Source organism: Phacochoerus africanus, chromosome 11, assembly GCF_016906955.1.
Source record: "Phacochoerus africanus isolate WHEZ1 chromosome 11, ROS_Pafr_v1, whole genome shotgun sequence".
In the NCBI taxonomy this organism is placed as follows: Eukaryota; Metazoa; Chordata; class Mammalia; order Artiodactyla; family Suidae; genus Phacochoerus; species Phacochoerus africanus.
The window spans coordinates 120693610-120709261 of record NC_062554.1 but is presented as its reverse complement, the minus strand read 5'-3'; the positions used below and the strand labels follow the sequence as shown (position 1 = coordinate 120709261).

The 15652-nt window shown below is 49.4% G+C and overlaps 1 protein-coding gene across 1 annotated transcript in view; it reads right to left on the bottom strand.

Annotated features, from left to right (window-relative positions):
- The window catches only part of FAM163A (family with sequence similarity 163 member A), a 74728-nt gene extending 59409 nt beyond the window's left edge, over positions 1-15319 (bottom strand). The window contains exon 1 of the mRNA XM_047753712.1: positions 15262-15319. The gene's annotated coding sequence lies outside the window, so the exon portion shown is untranslated. The remainder of the gene's footprint in view (positions 1-15261) is intronic.
- Between the last annotated feature and the right edge of the window lie 333 nt (positions 15320-15652).

Genomic DNA, 15652 nt, shown 5'->3' with positions numbered 1-15652 from the left:
GATCTTAAGCAGTTCTAGACTTGAGGAAGAGCCCTCCGGCAGCAAGAGGGGGATGCACCGGAGGAGACCAGACAGGGAGCTGGAGAGCCCAGGCCTCTCATCTGCTCCTGGTTGCACCACGCTGTCAGTTGCCCCTGGAGGCCCAGAGGTTGCATTTGCCATCCTGTTCTGGCTCTGGCCAACCCCTGCAGCCTCCTTTCTCACCTGCCCTTGTTCTGGTTGTTATGCTTCTGCTTGCCAGGCTCTTGGGTGGGTTGTGCTAGGCCTAGCACGGCCGCTTCCTCTGCTTCACTTGGTAACTTATTTATTATAAATCAATCTAAACATCACCTCTTCCAATCCTTGCCTGCCTCCTCTCCTCCCCCCCAGGCTGGGTCAGCTCCCCCTTCACAGACCTCCACAACACCTCCTGCTTATAGATTCACGGCACCTCCACACTCTGCCATCGTATTGTGTCTGTCTCCCTACTAGGCTTTGAGCTGCCTAAGCCAGTGTCTTTCTTGGTGGGCATGCAGTGGGCACTAAATAAATGCTACTGAATAAAGTAAAGTTGGTCCCAGGACCAGTAACTCCAACCTTTGAGTATGGAAGGCATCAGGAACAAGCAAGGCCAGTTCCAAATGCATCTACATCCACGTCATCCTCCAGCACCTTACCGAACACCTCACTGGCTTTCCCACCTCCTCTGTCTGAGGGGAGACTCTGCCCAGCGCCTGGGCTAAACAGCTTTGCTAGCAGGGCCTGGAGGCTGGAGAGGATGCTGGCTTTTAGAATATCTCATACTGTAAGATATTCTCATCACCGGTAGGACTTGTTCTTAGGGATTTCCTGGCACCATCTTGAATTTAACATGCTCTAAACACCCTTGGCATTCTCCCCTCAATTTTCCCTTGAACAACTCCCATTTCTGCCCATGTGATCATCCTTATTCAGTCGTCTGGGCTCAAAAACTGGAAGCCTTTAGTTCACAATACTTCCACTCCCCTTAGGAACTGCTCCAAGCCTCTGCTCTTCTTCTCATGCCCTTACTAGACCTCCATTCTCTCTTAGCACAAAACCTTGTCTCCATTCTGGCTCCACCAAGGGCGAACTACTTGCTCTTCTTTCCCCCAACCCTAGCCGAACCCCCAAATCTTGTCCAGGGTTATCCCAACCCTCATCCTCTTCCCTCCAAAGATTCCGTCTCTTGATCAGTCCAGGTGCCACTGAATATTCTCTCTGCCTGGACCTTCCCCTCTTCTCCGCTCAGCTCTCTCCCATCGGCCCTGATCAAGTCACTTCTACTCTTTAAAACAACCACGGCTTCTTCTCACGGCTCCCCCTACATTTACTGTCCCAACTACCTTGCTTCTCTTTCCCAACAAAGCTAATACACTTGCTGTCTCCACTTCCTCAGTATAATCATGCAACCGTGGCTGCATGTCTCTGCCCATTGGTAGCAAACTTCTCAAAGGTTTGCATATACTGGCTTCTCTATTTTCTCACAACGTACTCGTTCTGAACTCACTGAAATCTGGTTTTCACCTGCCACCCACTACTCCGAAATTGCTCTCACCCATCTTCCATGACCTCCATACTCCCCTCCCAAACAATCTGCTAGTGATGATTTCTTCCTACTTGAGATACTCCTATGATTCCCTCTTTATTCCTTCACTTTTCTCCTCTTCAACCATTCGTGACACTACCTCTCCTGGTTCAACGCACAGCATTCTGACTATTCCTTCGTCTTCTCCTCTAGACCGTTCCCCTCATAAACCTGAGTCTTTCCCAAGGTGCCCTCCTTGCCCCCACCATGCCTGCCTCAGGCACCCCCCTGTGTGTGGACAATTCCCACAGCTATGTATCTGGGCTGAACTTTCCTTGAGTTTCAGACTCGAACCACCAAGTGGCTCCCAGACACTGTATGCTTAGCAATCCGACAGCAAACTCCAACTTGAATGCTCCAAAACAGACCTTATGATTTTACCTGCTCTTCTCTGCAAAGTGCTGGTCTCCCGCATTCCTCCTCCTACATAGTGGTCCCCCCATCCACCCCGTCCCCCAAGCCCAGTCACCTGTGAGTCACTCCTGTCTCGTTCCTCTCTCCCTTCACATCCAGTCAATCCTCAAATCTTATCCATTCTTCTCCAAGATGTTTCTAGAGTAGGTCCCTCCTCTACCCTTTTATTACCACGGTCCTCATTCGGCTCCGCATTAACTCTTTTGTCCCTTTGTTAAAACATTTACTCTTAATACATGCTCAGAACTTCCCATTGCATCAACATAGACAGATGAGTCCCACATCTTCTCTGCCTAAATAAGCCTACAGACTGTCCATTTCCAAATCGGAGGTCTTGGCCTCCCCTCCACGTATCTCCTCTGTTGTACTTCCTGTCTCTCCCAATGGCACCACTTCCCAGGCCTCCTCCTCCATCCAAACATCTAATGATCATTTCAGATTCCTTACTCTTTTTCACCCCCCTGAACATAGTTGCAATACATGGAGCCCCTCTCCTGGGGGCTTGTATCCAACCAGCTGGTCCTTAAAAGGGACGAGGCCTTTTATTGCCTCTTACTATTCCAGCTTTTTTCATTGGACTATAAGATCCTTGAGGGCATGGATCATGGCTGACAGTTTTCTGAAACCTCCTTAGTGCCCAGCACAGCACTGGGTACAGAGTGGATGCCCCACAGAGAAGTGAGTTGGCAATGAAACCCATCTTCCAACAGGAGACAGGTGTTGAACAACCAGTTCCCTGAGATGAGGGCTGCCCAACTCCTTTGCCATAGTGAGAGGACACGCTCGGTATTAGCAAGATCTCGGCAAAGAGGCTGGAAGTGGTTTTCTGAGGGGCTAGGAAAGGGATTCCATCAAGGACGTCATGGCTTGTGCAGTCATCATGAAGACACAGCTGATTTTTGAGATCTTGAACCTGTGTGTACCCATTTGCAATGTTGTACAGTGTCTTCAAGCAGTACTCAGTGGCCTGGCATCTAGCAAATATGTGCTGTTTGTGGTGGCGGTCTCACCTTGGAAATAAGCTACAGTTAAAATCTTTTTCTTTTTGCTAGTTTTGGGCTGCACCCATAGCATATAGGAAATTCCCAGGCTAGGGATCAAATTGGAGCTGCAGCCGCCAGCCTACGCCACAGTCACAGCAACATGGGATCCGAGCCACATGTTTGACCTACACCACAGCTCATGGCAACGCGGGATCCTTAACCCACTGAGCAAGGCCAGGGACTGAACCCATCCTCATGGATCCTAGTCGGGTTCCTTAATCACTGAGCCAAAAAGGGAACTCCCAACAGTTAAAAATTTTCATGAGTCTATTCTACTTTCCGGAAGTAGAGTCTAGAGTGGTTTATTTCCATTACCTTGCAAAAGTCCATGTTCCTTTGAGGTCCATGCTATTTGGTTATTCTTCACTCTACCCCTTGTCCCAGCACTGATGCTCCCTCACTCACTGAGGAGTTTAGCAACTGTCTCCCCTTCATCTAAGGTTCTGTCATCATCCCAGAAAGTTTCAACACAAGGAAGACCTCTCCAACTCCCTAATGTCAAATTGCCATGACTTTCTTCACACAAGTGGCTTAGTTTCATTTCACGCATCCACTACCATGGCCGTACCTTGCACTCATAACACTGAAAATGTTCTCTGGTCAACCCTCACCTAGACCGCCACCACTATCTCCTGACCAATCACTCTGCTTCTGTTCAAAAATCTACAGGGGTTCCATATCTCTTCGGGGTCAACTGAAGGTCCTTAGCCCAGGAGGCAGTATGCCAGGCTCTGTCCAGTTGCTCATCTCCATAACCTAACATTTCCTCTTCCAGTATTATTGGATTATTTTATGCAGTTTCCAGCCCTCCTGTTATCTATTGAGCATCCTGGGCCTCCTTCTACCCAAAACTTCCATCTTTATCTGCAAAGCTGTTCCCTTCTTGTCTATTTCCCTTCCGGTCTGCAAAGACTTTCATCTTCACAACACAGCTCACATACTACCTCCTCTGGAAAGCCTTCCCTGCCTAGTCTGCACACAGTGAGGGCCTCTTTGTCCTATGTGCCCAGCATGTGATACAGTCATTACAGCATTCTTCTGATCAGATTAATATCATAAGAATAGGAACAATTCTTCTATTCATCTCAGCCCGGATGTAGGCCTGTTGCAAAGTTGGCTTCATCAAGAGACATTATGAAAGGAATGAAGGAATGAGTTCTGCAGATGGCCTGTCCTCTGTATATGAATGAGGTCAGAGGAGATGGGGCTCTTGAATTAACTGAACCTCTTCTCTTTTCACCCTGGCCCAATGCCCTGCCCATACGATTAAATCCCCTAATAGAATCTGCCCTGGCTAAGCACCACATACAAATCCCTCAGCATTAAGTAGCAGAAAAGCTTCCAAGTGCTTGGAGAAGAATGAGACCGCGGCCTCAGAGATGGGACATGAGACAAGTGACAGATGAAGAGATGTCCATCTACTTCTCAGCTACTAACTGTCTGAGAGTGTGGATGACAGTTTCATACTAAAACCAAGTATGTGTTTAGCACTGTGCTAGCCACTGACAGTGAGCTTAAAAGTTAAGACAACAACCTGTATTTGCTGATCACTTTCTATGTTCCCCCAAGTCTGTGGAGTAAGCATCATGGTTATTATACCCATTTTACAGGTAAGAAAATGGGCTCAATGTCGCACAGCTGATAAGGGCTTCAATATTATCTTCTCTAGTTTCTTCACCCTTTCTCACTTCACTGTCCTCCTGCCCATCCTTTTTTTTTTTTTTTTTTTTTTCTGTGATGCAGAAGTTCCTGGGCCAGGGATTAAGTCCTTGCCCCAGCAGTGACAATGCTGGATCCTCAACCCACTGAGCCACCAGGGAACTCCCTCTCACACCCATTCTAAAATAAACTTCTTCCTTCCTCCTGGGTCCCCTCTATCCACCCTTCTTTCTCTTCATCAAGAGCAATGCCCTCATCTTCCCATCACCACTTATAAGCATGCTCATATCTGCCCTTATCCTAGCTTCCTCCTCTCCAGCGAGCCCCTAGAGCAGTCCCTCTCCATCCTAAGGCCCATCCCTCCACCTGCACATTCAATGCTGGCCTTTCATCTTATTAAGGAATCTCACATAATGAATTATCTCTCCTTTAACCTATAACTTCTCCATTCAACTGGATCCTTTCCATTGGCATTTAAATGTGCTCAATTCTATTAAAACAGAATGAAACTACCCTTTCTCTCTATCACAGCCAAACCTCTGGAAAGACATATTTGTACATGCAGTGTTCATTTCCTCACTTTCTACTTTCTTCTCCACCAACTGCAATCTGACTTTTGCCTATCACATCACTGAAGCTCTTGCTTAAATTTCTTGTGATCTCCATGTTTCTAAAGCCAGTGGACTTTCCTTGGTCCTCATTTTAGTTGACCTCTCAGCAGCACCTACATATTCTCTTCTGCAGGAAACACTCTGCTGTTGGCTTTCATGAAGGTTTTATTCCCTGGTTTTTCTCCTACCTCCCTGGATCATCCTTCTCTTTTTACTTTTCAGGCTCATCCTCCCCTCCTCAAAAAAAAAAAAAAAAATATATATATATATATATATATGCTGCATATGGAGGTACCTAGGCTAGGGGTCCAATCGGAGCTGCCGGCCTATGCCACAGCCACAACAATGTGGGATCCATGCCATATCTGCAACTTGCACCACAGCTTATGGCAACGCCAGATCCTTAACCTGCTGAGCAAGGCCAGGGATCAAACCTGAGTCCTTGTGGATACTAGTCAGATTCATTACTGCTGAGCCATGACAGGAACTCCCTCTCCTCAAAATTAATTCCTCCTCTAAGCCCCTCCTTGCTCTCTAGGCAGCCTCGTCCAGGCCATAATTTCTTTCTTTCTTTCTTCATTTTTATTTTCTAGGGCTGTATCCGTGGCATATGGAGGTTCCCAGGCTAGGGGTCTAATCGGAGCTGTTGCCACCAGACTATGCCACAGCCACAGCAATGCCAGATCTGAGCCACACCTGAGACCTACCTACACCACAGCCACTGGCCTATGCCAGAGCCACACCAACGCGGGATCTGAGCCGAGTCTGAGACCTTCACTGCAGCTCACGGCAACACCGGATCCTTAACCCATTGGGCAAGGACAAGGATCAAACCCACAGCCTCATGGTTCCTACTTGGATTTGTTAACCACTGAGCCATGACGGGGAACTCCAGGTTTAGTTTAAATTAACCCTAGATGCTGATATTTACAAAGGCATATCTCCTGCCCAGACGTCTCAAAACTCTTGCCTATATATCCACCTGCCTTCTTGATCTCTCCACTCAGACGGTTCAAAGTCTCCTCAGGTACCACACAGCTGAGGCTGAACACATGAGGCCTTAAAGTCTTGTTCTCCCTCCCTATTTCCTGTCCCAGGGAATGGCACCACCGTCCACCACACAAAGCTGGAAGCCTAGGACTCATCCTCAATACTTTCCTCTCAACCCTCGCATCCAAAGCATCACTTCCTGTCCATTTTACCCTCTAAACCTCTTGATCTGTCCACTTTTTTCCATTTCCACTACACATGTCCCCGTCTAAGCAACTGCCATCCTTCACCTGGACTTCTTCAAGAGTCTCTGAACAGGTCTCACTGCGTATACCTCTGGCCGTCGTCAAACAGACGGCCCACATGATACACCCAGTGTGCTCTCTTTGAAATGGGAAGTCTCGCTTTGTCATCCTCCTGCTTAAGGAATTCAGGGAGGACGCACTGCTTCAGAATCAACAGGAACATCCTCACTGTGGCTGCTAAGATGCTGCAGGTTCTAACACCTTCCTAGCCCTCCTGCCCATCTCGGGCGTTTCTCCCTCTCACTTCCCGCACTCTCGTCCACTGGCCTCGGGCATCTGGAAATGCCATGTTCCCTGTAGCCATGGCCTTTACCCGTTCCTGGAAGATCTTCTCTCGGCTCCCAAGGTCCCCTCACCTCCTTATTTCCTGCTCACCCTTCAGGTTTCAGCTCAATCATCCCTCCCTCAGGATGACTTCCCAGGCCCTCCCTGAATGGCCCAGACCTCCCATTCAATTCTCTCATGCACCCCGTGCCTCTGTTTTATAGCTTTTATTACAGTGTCATTTTACATTTCCCTTATGACAACTTTGTTTACCCCATGAGGGCTGGGGCTTTAACTGCTTTTGGTTTGTGTTTCCCCTCGACACTGTAACCCCTGTAACATTCCATAAATACTTGCTGACATCTTGAAAATGTGATCCTTACGTTTCAACTCAACTTGAAGTAGCGTTTGGCCTCGTTACTCCTCTGAAATTGCCCTTGGTAAAGTCACCAACAAGCTTCAAACTGCCAAAACTGTGCTCCTGCAGAGTCCTGATGTTCCACCAGCTGGAATGAGGGTTTCCTGCACGAAATTAGAAACCTGGCAGTCTTTCCCCAATTTTTAGGGGAAAAATATATGAGCTGGCATAATCCCCTCAATTTAAAGTTTCTGTTTCAGAAAGTTTTCTTAAAATGTGACACCTATCATTCTATGTCTGTGGTAGAATCTGGCAGAGAAGGCGAGATCTCTGGTTTAGTTCAAAATTACACCTTCAGCCACTTTCATATATAAATAATTCATGGTGTTCTCTAAAGGCCACCATGATTCTGAGGGATTTCATGACATGAACAGCGAGACCCACTAGCCAAATCCAAAGAAAAGTTTTCAGGGTTCTGATTTTGTTCTCTCGGTGGCCTCTCGTACTCTTTATCCTACTGGTTATTCACGTTATTTTTCTTTTATATTTTTTTGGCCACAGGTGCAGTGTGTGGAAGTTCTCAGACTGGGGACAGAAACTGAGCTGCTGTAGTGACAGTGATGGATCCTTAATCCACCATGCCACGAGAGAACTCCGTTAGTTACTGGTTTTAGAAACCAATATTTACTGAGAAAATCTTGTTTTCCTATAGCCCTTTGTCTCTATTTTTACCATGGCATTTATCACCTTCTCCTGTGGTCTCTTCCACTGCAAGTTCCTGGAGGGTACAACTGTGGCTTCTCCTCTTTCTCTCTCCCTAGTGAGCCCAGTGTGTGGTCCAGGAACATGGATCATGTTTGCTGAATGCAGGAATAAGTGAATGAGTGAATAAACCAATGAATAAAATAGAGACACAGAACTGAAATCCTTATCCCCAGTACTCTTCTTGCTTTGCTCTGCTGCCTCCCCAAGAAAAACTCAGTGACACCGCAGCTTGATACAACAGAAATGCAGATTTTACATTCTTTTTTTTTTTTTTTTGGTCTTTTTGTCTTTTAGGACTGCACCCGTAGCATATGGAGATTCCCAGACTAGGGGCTGAATCAGAGCTACAGCTGCCTGCATAGGCCACAGCCACAGCAACACCAGATCCAAGCCGCATCTGCGACCTACACTACAGCTCACAGCAACGCCGGATCCTCAAACCACTGAGTGAGGCCAGGGATCAAACCCGCAACCTCGTGGTTCCTAGTCAGATTCGTTTCTGCTGTGCCACAATGGGAACTCTGATTTTACATACGTAAAATACCACTCACCGCTAAATTTTTTTTTAACTAAAACGAATCTGATTTAAACTTATTATAGCTTTACAGGTCTTGTCCGTGTGAGCTCCTCTTCTAATATCTAATCCATCAAGCCCTATGGATTTTACCACCAAAAAAACCCCAGAGATTGCCTATCTAATAAAGATATAAAATTTTCTTCTCTAAGTACCTAAAAATGCTGTGTATTCTGTCTGTGGCAGAAGCTGAGTAAATCATGACATTACTGGTATGAGTGTATCTTCAAACACTCCATATTCTATCATAACCCTGGGCCTTGACCCAAGCTGTTCTCTTTGTCGCTCTGCCCTTTCTCCTGAGCTTGTCCATCAAAATCGTATTTAACCTTCAAGGCCCAGTTCAAACATCACCTCCTCCAAAGGAACGTCATAATCCATCAGAATTACTGGGGCAGCCTGATTCACTTCAGCCCCTCTGTGTGTGACAGCATGTCACCTGTACCTTCACTTGGCATTTACTTCTTCAGTCTGCAGAGTCCTGTTGGTGACATGAGTGTCACTCTCCCACACCTCCTTGCAGGCAACTGGAGCCCAGGGACCAGGCCTTGCTCATCTTCCTATCTTCCCGGTGCCTTGGACAATGGACATTTTCTGTCTGGAATTCTGGCTGATCATCCACTACCAGGACTAATGTAAATATCATTTGTGAGTGTGTCATAAGGTGACTGCTTTTTAAATAGTTGGGGTGTCTGGCTTTCTCCTTCTTGGTTAGGTTCTGGCAGCCTTAGCTGAGAGCCCACTCCAGTTTCTCGCCCTCACCCCTGTTAGCAACAGCAGCACAGAGAAGGCGCTGCTGCTTGTGTGCTCCAGAATTTATTTGGAGAAAAATTCAAGCTGTTTCTTTTTGAAGTGGAATGGGAGTCAGAGGTGAGCCATAGCCGGTGAGCTGCATGGGAGAAGAAAGGTTTGCACTGAGCAAGGCTCTCAGCTCTCAGGCTGGTTGTTTTTTTTTTTTTTTTTTTTTCCCCTTCAAACAGCTGACAGCTGACAGGTTCCCAGCACAGACCTGAGGTTCAGGGGCCACCCTGCTCACCTTCCTCTTTGGGTACAGACATAGGACCTGCCAAGCTCTCCCTCACAGCCGTCCACACCAGTGGCATCCGGACCAAAGCAGAGACAACCCCTCCTCCTCCGTCCGTCCCTGGGAAACATCACTCAGCCCAGCCCTAACGCACACACGGAGACAGAAGCAAGATGGAAATCCAAACCACGAGTGCCGACTGCTTTGTCCCTGAACCGTGCCTTATACAAACCTATCCAGCCTGCAAAGATTCCAGCTCATGCATCAAAGCATGGAATGCTCAGCTACCTGCTGGTGTAACCCAAACTGAGTCTGTGAGCCCCTCTGTGATGCCACCGTGCCTGTGTCACAGGTTACTGTGCAGAGAACGGCAAAGTCGTTGAAAAGAGAGCATCAAAGTGTCGTTGCTTGATGGCAAAGAGCCTGGGTTCTCACATGTACCTGATCAAAAAGTTAAACGCGATAAGGTAAGCAGAGTGCTTAGCAGAGTAACTAGAACAGAGCATGCTCCCAGTGAAAGCTTCCCTTCCTAACACTGCTGCAAGCCCCCTTCCCATGTGATTGGAAGCAAGTCTGTCTTCCACTGCTTCTTCTATTTAACAGCCTGCCCCACCTGAAGGAGGGAAGGTGGTGCCTAATACCTGCCCCTATTCCCTTAGGGCATCTGGTGGTTTCCAGGATGGGGGGCGGTTACTGATCTGGGCATCTGTGCAAATAAGAAGTACCCCTAGAGGCATCAGGAGACGCACTGACTGATGCAGTGACAACTGCATCAATCACCATCCTTCCTCCTCTGGGGCAACACAGCCATGGACCCCAGAACAATTTTTAAACTTTTCTTTCAAGCATATCTCTCTTCCTCTCCTTTCTGAGGCCCAAAGGCCACACCAGAAATAGACTTCTTCTGCTCTCTCTGATGTCCAACTACGGTGTTCCTCCTGTTCCCTTACCCAACGCTATCTGGGCATTGATGCTTTATCCTATCCTGCATAGGGGACCCCTAGGGCAATAAAAAGAAGGACAGTTTCTATTTCTTCACATTAGTTTCAAGGCTGGAGGGCCCTATCTTGCCCACCTGGCTCAGAGAGACATCTTTGCTTTCCAAACAAAACCTGCACAGTTACAATTATAGGAATTTTCGATGGCCCAGAGCCTGTAGGCCCTATGTGTTCTCACAGCCCTCTGGCTTTTATCACAAAGGAAACCTTTCAAGCAATCTGAGGGGGAGGTGTTGCTCCACCCTGTTCAGCTGGAGAAGAGCTTGGGGGAATAGTTGGGCGCAAGGCAAGGAAAAGAGGTGTTTTGTTTTTTTCTTTAAATAGTTAATGCATTCACATGGTTCAAAAGTGAAAATGTACAAAAGATTTTACAGGTCTACTCTCCCTGGAGGCCACAGATACCACTAGGTTTTGTGTATGTGGTTATGCATATACAAGCAAATATCTTAAAATGTGGCTTTTTCCTCCTCTTGTGTAGCAGGAAGACTAGCAGATTATAAACATGCTATATATGTTGTCCTCTTAATCTCTTATCTTGAAAGTTGCCCTATATCAGTTAGATAGTAGGCTTCCTAAATCTTTTTTTTTTTTTAATGGATGAACAGAACAGTATTCAACTATCTGGAAGCACCACAAGATATTTAACAAGTGCCCCTTTGAAGAGCATGTACGTTGTCCTCTCATAGTTCAAACAATACTATAATAGACTTATGTCTTTGTGACCATACGCAAGAACAATGGCAAATTAGATGCCTGAGAAGGAAACCACTGGGCCAGAGGGCATGGGCATTTCTAATTTTTTGATAGATGTTTCTAAAACGCCCTCCATGGGGATGTAAATTGGTGCAACCACTGTGGAAAATAACAGGGAGATTCCTCAGAAAACTAAAAGTACAATTACCATTTGATTCAGCAATCCCACTGCTGGGCATCTATCCAGAGAAAACCGTGACTTGAAAAGACACATGTACTCCGATGTGCAGTGCAGCATTATATACAATAGCCAAGACATGGAAACAACCTAAATGTCCATCAACAGAGGATGAATAAAGAAGATGTTGTACATACACACAATGGAATATTACTCAGCCCTTAAAAGGAAAGAAATAATGGCATTTGCAGCAACATGCATGGACCTAGAAATTATCATGCTAGGTGAAGTCAGTCAGACAGTGAGACACCAACATCAAATGCTATCACTTACATGTGGAATCTAAAAAAAGGACAGAATGAATTTCTCTGCAGAACAGATACTAACTCACAGACTTTGAAAAACTTACAGTTTCCAAATGAGACAGGATGGGGGTGTGGGGGGATGCGCTGGGGGTTTGGGATGGAAATGCCATAAAATTTGTTTTTGGTGATCCTTTTACAACTATAAATGTAACTGAGTAATTTAAAATGCTATAAAAATTGAAAAAATATAAATGTTGTGACCTTCACGACAAAAAAAACTTTTAAAAAGTCCTCCAAAGTTATACCAGTTTACTTCCAGCCAGCAATATATGAAAGAGTTTTTTTTTCAGAACTTCATCAGTTTATCAATCGTTTTGATTTTTGCTAGCTGAAAGGTAAATAAATACACATTGTAGTTTGCATTTCGCATATCAAAGAAATTAACCCTTGGTGTATGGAGTAAAGGCCTGAGTCCTAGAGGGAATGAAAAGCATCCAATTTTACCAGGACAGCGCTCTCCCTGAGTCAAATGGGGTCACAAATATCTCTTGCACCTACAAATAACAATCTTTTTTTTTTTTTTAATGGTTGCACCTGCAGCATATGGAAGTTTCCAAGCTAGAGGTCAAATCGTATCTGCAGCTGCTGGCCGACACCACTGCCCCAGCCACCTGGATCTGAGCTGCATCTATGACCTGTGCCACAGCTTATGGCCACTCTCAGCTAACTTGCTGAGTGAAGCCAGGGATCAAACCTGCATCCTCACAGAGACAGTGTCAGGTTTTAACCCACAACAGGAACTCCCAAATAAGTCTTTATTCATAACGGTCTAAAATTTCAGCTACCACATGTGTGCCTGCTCTTAATGGGAGGAGAGTGGCCCTGTGGAACAAGCAGAGACTTTGGAATCAGAGAAACCTGGGTTCCAAGAACAGCCCTGCCACTGACCAGCTTCACGGTCGCAGCAAACTATTTAACCTCTCCCAAATTCAATCTCCTCACGTGAAATATGGGCTCATAATACTGATTTTGCAAAGCCTCATCTCTGGTGCATAGAAGGTATTTAACAAACAGCAGCAGCGTTCATTAGGGCTAATAATTTCAGGCCAGATTCTAAACCTCAGCGCACTTCTCACAACGGACAGGACCTGGAGCAGCCCGGTCAGGGTGGAAACGCTTTTTTGTTAAGTGGCCACCCAAAGCATCCCAAGCTCCTCCTTTAAGCCACCTCAGCCTACTTCGCAAGGTAGCAGGAGATGTCACTAAAATCCCACTCTGGGTCTCTGGGTAAGGGGGTGGGTTGTTTCTGTGCCAGGCGCCTCTGCTGCCAGATGATGTTTGTATCCAGACTGAGGGCTCTCTGGTCTAAGCAGAGCTCACTTCCAATTACAGATGGTCAAGTAAGAGGCAACACAGACATCCTTGGGCAAAACAGGAAGGTGTTTTCATCAGCACCAGAGCCCAGCTTACCTTCCCCAAGCACTATTTTTGATGAGGTTACTAACCACAGATTTCTAGGTCTGGCAGGAGTGGCAGTGATGTTGACAACTAGGGTTTCTGTCTATGCAAGGAACACCCCCTCATCAGAAAGAACTTGCGGCTTTTCACATTTACACGGGTCCCATCTCCTTTCACTGCCCGCCCCCCTGGAATGGCAGAAATTAGGATAGTGGGGGAACTGTGAGGAGGAGGCTGCTGCTGATTTGCCTAACACTGAACTTCAGAAAGCCACATTTCAGCCTCCTCCCTCTCCCCGCCCGGGTGCGGACATGACCCCCTATCTCCCTGTTCTACTCGCTGGTTTAAATCCTCTCAGGCATAGAAGCTGGAGCCTACCGGGAGAGGTCTGAGACATTATAACCGCTTTCAGAGAATGTTCCTTTGCTTTCTCTCCCTTGGCCCACTTCTGTCAGTTTGAAGGAATGGGCCAAGATCTGAAGGTAATTTCGAGCACTTCATCAGTCCAGAAAGCAAGCTACCTTTTCCCCCTTTAAGACTCCAGATCCCACGGAATCGCAGGCAGTGGGAACGTGCAGGATCTGAAGTCCCCTATCGTTAGTCTCTCACATGGTATAAAACCATGTAGGTCTGGCTCAGAGACTGGAGGCCGGGCGCGGCGCAGAGATGAGACTGCGTAGACATCCACCCCTGCCAGGTACATTGCTGCCTCCTCAGAACCGAACCCCTAGCCCTGCTGGTGAGAACCACCCTCCCCCCCCCCGCAACGCGGGTCCTCAAGTCAGGCCCTGAGTGTGATCTGACGCTGAGCAGGCTGGAAAGGACGAGAGAAAGTGCCTCAAGTGACTGCGGGGCCGACAGGGTGGAGGAGACCTGTCCCCTCGGCCCTCGGCCCCGCCACGTCAAACTAGTTAAGCCAAACTTTCAGGGCCTCACCGTTGTACCAGAGAAAAGCAATGCCCCAGTGAGACAAACAACGCGGGCGGTGGAAAGCGCCCAAGGGCAGTGACAGAGAAGACAGATCTCCACCCCTGGCCGCCTTCGCAGCCTTACGGGGAGCAGGGCAGCGAGGCAGCCCCCTCGCCCCGCCCGCAGGCGGTCTCCCCCGGCGCCGCGCTGGGCACGCTACCCGCCCATCCAGCCAGACTCCAGGTGGAGGGGACGCGAGCCGCAGAAGGCAGGGCGAGCCCCGACACTGTTTTCCGCTCACCTCCGCATCTCACTCTTGGGGGCAAACCCTCCTTCCGGAGTTGCGATGGGGACGACGCCTCGAGCCCAGCCCGCCGCGCCGGTTCGCCCGCGCACCGCCCCGCGGGATGGGGCGCGGGACGCCGGGCCTGGGGCCTCGGGAGCCAGCGGAGAGCGGCCCGGCTGAGAGTCCAGTTTCTCTGTCCTTGACGCAGGCGGTCGGTCCGCAGCGGTCCTGGACCAGAGAGGCCGACCTGGCGCGGAGAACGCACCTCCACCCGCCTTATTGTGTGAAACTTCGGGAAAACCACCAGCACCCGGGGCCCATGTTGTAAGGCTGCCCTGGAGCGCGCTCGGACCCACCGGGCCGCACGGACGCACGGCTCCCACCCACCCGGGCCCTCAGTCCCAGCCCCGAGCCCCGCTCACTCACGCGCGCCCGGCCGGCCCGCGCAGCCAGCTGTGTCGCGGGCCAGGGCCACCGCATGGTCCCCGGGAGCTCGCGGGCACCGACGCGTAGCAGCCGCGTCCGTGGGGGGGAGGGGGGGTCCGGCAGGGAGAAAGGCGCCGCGGAGCAGGTCGGCGAGGCGGGGCTGAGGCGGGCGGCGGAGGCACGACCGGGGGTAGGGACCCGGCAAGGCCGGCCCCGGGGCGGAGACAGGGCGACCTGCGGCCAGGCCACGAGGCCGGAGCCGTCTCCCACCCCCCGGGCCCGGCCGCGCCCCTCAGAAGGAATGGCTCTAGTGCAGAGCGGGAGAGGCGAAGGCGGACCCAGAGCCAGCCGGACGCAGCCACGGTCACGGCCAAGCTAGGCGTGGGCAGAAAGCGGCGGTCCCGGGGCGCGCTTACCTGGCTGTAGAGAAGCCCTCGAAAGTACCCGCTGGCCCGACACAGCCCCGCGCGGAGCCGGACGCTCGGCAAAGTCCTCCGCCCGCCCCGGTCCCGCCCCGGTCCCGCCCCCTCCCTTCGGGGAACCCGGGCGCCGCACAGCGCCTAACTCGTTACCTTCGCTGAGCTGCTCCGCTCCAAAGGCGACTCCTGAGTTCGCTCTCACAGGGTCTGTACGCTTCCTTCCCGGCGCCCCGGTCCGGGAAGGCCCACGTGAGGTTCCTCCGCCCTCCGCTGCGCTCGAGAACTGGCCCTTCTCGGAGCCGAGAACTCCTAGCTCCTCCAGGTGCCGGCGCTGGGGGCAGGTACAGAGCGCCCTGATTGGCGCTGGCTCCAGTCCTGGGAGAATCCC